This window comes from Montipora foliosa, chromosome 1, assembly GCF_036669935.1.
Source record: "Montipora foliosa isolate CH-2021 chromosome 1, ASM3666993v2, whole genome shotgun sequence".
Lineage (NCBI taxonomy): Eukaryota > Metazoa > Cnidaria > Anthozoa > Scleractinia > Acroporidae > Montipora > Montipora foliosa.
The window spans coordinates 41,886,645-41,891,644 of record NC_090869.1 but is presented as its reverse complement, the minus strand read 5'-3'; positions in this window follow the sequence as shown (position 1 = coordinate 41,891,644).

Genomic DNA, 5,000 nt, shown 5'->3' with positions numbered 1-5,000 from the left:
TCTTACCTACTGTAATACATGTGACGAGGAAATTGAAACGATAAAACTACACCTTTGATGAAACAATAAAACGTGTCATAATGTAAAGGTTGCCTCATTGAATCATTTTAAGTGGTCAAGTCCGTGCTAGCGGTGTTGTCATGTGCTGTTTTGAGGAGAATGATATCAATGTCACTCCTGATTCTTTGATTGCATGGCCTGCATGAAAGTAGTCATGAATTGGCCCGTGATCTGCAACTGTTGGGTTTGATTTTTTTTTCATCGCTTCTAATGTATTTTTCAGCCTGTCGCTTTGTGCCTGAAGCTTTTCCATGCTTTCTCGGAAAACTCCATCGTCGTTGTCACTTTCTTTCCGTGATGGTTTCGCGGTTTTGGCGAGCTTTCTTTCGTCCCTCCGCTGGCTCTTCCTTTCTCGCTTTCTGTTCAAACCGAACACAGCCAGAGATTTTTCAAACTCGTCATCTAGGTCGCGCTCCTTGTCATCCTTTTGTTCATGTCCTTGCGATGAAGAAAAAGAAGAAGAAGCGCTTGGACTGGATTCTTCTACGTGACTGAATGTCACAATATCTCTGCACCCCAACACGGAATCTATTTCTCTGTAGTATGGCGAGGTTTTCCTGTCGCCCTCAGTCTGGTTGCGATTACGATCTTTAGCCTCCTTGTAGCGGTCTTTTAGGTATTTTAGGTATTTCATCTTCCTCTGGCACTGGCTGCTAGTTACATTCCTGATTTTGGAAATTTCTTTGACGATTTCTTCCCACACTTGCTTGGCATGCCTCGATTCAAGTCGTGTGTGTTTATCGCACCACAGTTGAACAACGACCCTCTCCTCTTCCTCGCGCCACTTTCCGTACCCTTTGCCCGCCTTTGCCGAGCTTTCGCTGGCCTCACTAGAATCCAGAACATCAGCGGACTCTGGTGATGCTGCAGGTGGGGAAGATTGAGCTGGCAAACTGCCGGAGTTGGATTGTACGAGCTCTGTATGGCTACAATGCTGAAATTGCGCCAAAACCCCCGATGGCACAAAAGTGTTTTGGGGAAATTGCTGTTGTTGGGCATCATGATTTTGATAGCGGTTCCAGAAATACTGTCCTGGCCTATACCCATTGCGCCGATAGTAAGAGTTATGTGTGTTGCTCCCCCAAAAAAAAGGGGAACATTTGATCGAAAACCTGAATTCATGTCTGGGCACGCGTGACCAACGGTACAACTCAGTCGCAACGAAATAATGAAATACAAAACGAGTATGTTACATTTTTAAGGCCTTTTGAAATTGATCGACAACTTTATCCCAAGGAAAACATTGTTTTGTTTTTGTTCCTAAAATGTCCTGGTTTGTGGCAGGACTTCGGCTTCTTTGAAGACTTGTCTCTGTAGACAAGTTTTTGTCCACTAGAGACAAGTAGGTCGCACTTGGCATGGTCAGCGGTTGACAGGAATCTGACATTTTTCTGGTCATCAAAACAAAGTTGTCCCAATTTTATCTCAAGTACGACCCGGGCCTTAGAGTTGGGCAGCATTTTTAAAACTATAATGCATATATCACCATTATTTTACTATATAGAGAGGCCAAAAAACTGAAGTTGAGAAAACACGAAACCCATGCAGACAGGGCAAATGAGCACAATATAACTTATGTTATTATTACCTAGACATTGATGACATACACACACTATTTTTAATTTGATATCACTCTTATTGACGTCATGCATGCATGGCTCCCCGGATTTTTTAACATGGTAATTGTCCCTTTTATGATTGTTTATGGCATCAGTTACCCTAGTGAAGTTGAATTTAATGTTTATAGTAAAAAGAACATTTTCCACTAGATCTTGAAGATGAGATTAACATATAGTTAGTCTTAGGAAGGTTTATGGATAGTTTGTTTATGATGCAGTACTCAAAAACTAATTTCAATTCCTCATTCATGACTGTTTCAAGATGATGTAGCTTATCACTTGTGTAAAACATAATTGTGTCATCAGCAAAGATTCGAAATGATAGTTTCTTGGAACAATGTGGCAAGTCATTAATATATAGTAAAAATAAGAGTGGACCAAGCGTTGATCCTTGCGGTATACCACAAACGATCGTTTCATAGTTGGATTTAGTATTGTCAATCTTAACAAACTGGAAACGATTGTATAAGTAGTTTTTAAACCAGTCATGAGGAGTTCCGCGTACTCCATAGTGGTAAAGGTTAGACAGCAGAATGTCATGATTCACAGTGTCAAATGCCTTTGAAAAGTCAAGAAAGAGACCACAGGTAACTATTTTTTTCCCAAACCTTTTCTAAGTGTATCAGTGATTTCTAACGTAGCTTGTTCAGTTGAGTACCCTTTCTTAAACCCAAACTGATACTGAAACAAAATGCTATGTTTTTCTAAAAAGTCATGTAGTTGATTAAAACATTAATCTTTCTAAAACTTAACTGAAGGGTGATAACGTTGAAATAGGCCTGTAGTTACCTGGGTCAGTGACATCACCATTTTTGTAAATTGGAGTGACCTGTGAGATTTCAGTACATTAGTACTATGCCTGTTACAATTGATTGATTATAAATTTGAGTAAAAGGTACTGATAGTGGATCAGCAGCTAGTTTTATTAGTTTGTTAGGTATATCAATTGATGATTTGTTTGCGTCTGGAGCTTTTAACAAAGTAGAGACCTGAGTTTCAGTGACAGAGGACATAACAAAACTATTCGTTGGAGATAATGTGATGTACTGCGTAGGGTTTTCATTGCTGTTCTTGATTTTGCTGGCTAAAAGTGGGCCAACATTAATAAAATGTTTATTGAACTGTTCTGCAATATCAGCATTGTTAGTATACGTTTTGCTATTCCTAACTCTTAGATGTGTAGTTTGGCCCTTGGTCTTCCTTTTTATCAATGTTCTAATTAGCCTCCATGTAGCTTTAAATTACTCTTACACCAATCAAAGTGTTTGCAAAAATAAGCTTTCTTACTGATGTCCTTAAGATAGTTCAATCTATTTGAATATTTTTTAAATTCATAAACTTTGGTTGGGTCGTTATATAAAAAATGAGTTTTATACATAGTATGTTTGGCTTTAATAGATTTAAAGGGGTTAGGTCACGCTCTTTTAGGCATATTCAGCACTGATCGAATGGTCATAGAATTAACTAAAATATCAAAATAACTGTTCAAAACTATAGAACTCTAACAAAACAGAGGGAAGCCAAGAAGGGACATGGATGGACAAAACTGGAGAGGATTGAAATAGATTGAATTTGGGTAAATTTGAAAAACGTCGGCCCACCTTTTTTCAAATTTATATCAGTCTATATCAAAATGACATTTACAAAGCTTGAAAATCATTCTCAGTTGTTATGTTGCCGTGATTTTGCAAATGAAAGACTCTTGCTCTGCCAATTTGACGTTTAGACCTCATAATTAACAAAATTAAACAAAATTACCTAAAATAGCGTGACCTAGCCCCTTTAAGGATCCCTTTTGAAATCCAAGGTTTTTGTAAAAGTCTTTGTTTATTTCTTGAGGCTTGTTTCATGGGTGCATGTTTGTGAACAATTAATTTGAGTGTATCAATAGTGCGGGCAGTTATTTCATGTAAATCACTACACTGCCCAGTAAAGGCATTCCAATCAATTGCATAGACATCGTGAAAATATGAGTCTATTAAATGTACTATAGTCCCTAAAATACATTTGATGGTTTTGCTTTTTTAGTTTTATGTCAACCATACAGAAAACTGGCAGATGATCTGAGATGTCAATAGTTAGAATCCCAGAGACCAAACTATTAACTGTATTTGTATAGATATGATCAATCAATGTTGCAGTATGATTAGTGATTCTAGTAGGTTTAGTTATTACAGGTAGAAGGTCATGAGAGTAAAGCATATCAAGATATCTGTCTGTTTGTTGGTGCGTGTGATGCTTCAAAAGGTCTATCTATATTCATGTCCCTTAGGGTGTATGCATCATACCCATTTAAATTTATTTCTTTTAGAAGTTCTTCAAATTTCAGTATAAATTCTTTTACATTTGTTTGTAAACACACCCAATCATAATGTGTTTCTTGTTATTGCAAGCGTTAATTTCAACCCAGCATGATTCAACTAATGGAAGATCAGTTCTCAAATCTGGTCTGGGAATAGCCTTAAGGTTTTTGCGAACATAGAGAGCTGTGAATCAGTATGAAAGAGGTGATAATTAGACAGATCTACATTGGAAGTGGAATTTGGATTCAGCCGAGTTTCAGTAATGGCTATTTTTGTATGTCAGGCCTGCAGTCTAATGAGTATAGCATATCATTTAAAAGGGTTAGGTGAAAGAGGGAAATACCTTTGCCTTGGCTATTATTTAATGCATTGTACACCAAAATAGACCAAAATTATCAGAATGTGGATTAATAAACATCATATTGGGGTCAGCCTCATCATTTTTATCTGGGTTAGGTAGCAAATTATAGGAATCCATTAGATCAGGAAGTTGCCTACACCAGGTATTATTAACGAAGCTAAATTCCCTATCATCTAATTCCTAAAAAGGTAATAACTGTAATGTGTTCATACAATTACATTTGCAAATGGTCTGGATAGCACGAGTGTTACTAATATTTTAAAAAATACAACCACACCTTTGAATTTTCGGAACATGTTTCGATGTTTCAAACATCATCTTCAGAGATAATTCGTATATATATATAACTATATATATAACTATATATATATACAATGATTCTTTGTAGATTAAATGTTCGTTACAAGTACGTAAAATTCAAACGAACCAACAATATTATAGAGAACACAACTGACAGAACGGTAAAAGTTTAAAAGTGTAATGATAAACTGACATGATCAACTTGTTTGTTGAGTTCGGGTTTCAACCGCTCAATATGGAAGCTCTCCTTGATTTTGAGTTGATAGAAAGAAGTAGCATTATCAATAATTCTGAAGCAAGAAACATCACAATTATTGTGACAATTTTTAGAAAAGCTAAGATGCTTGAAAATATGAG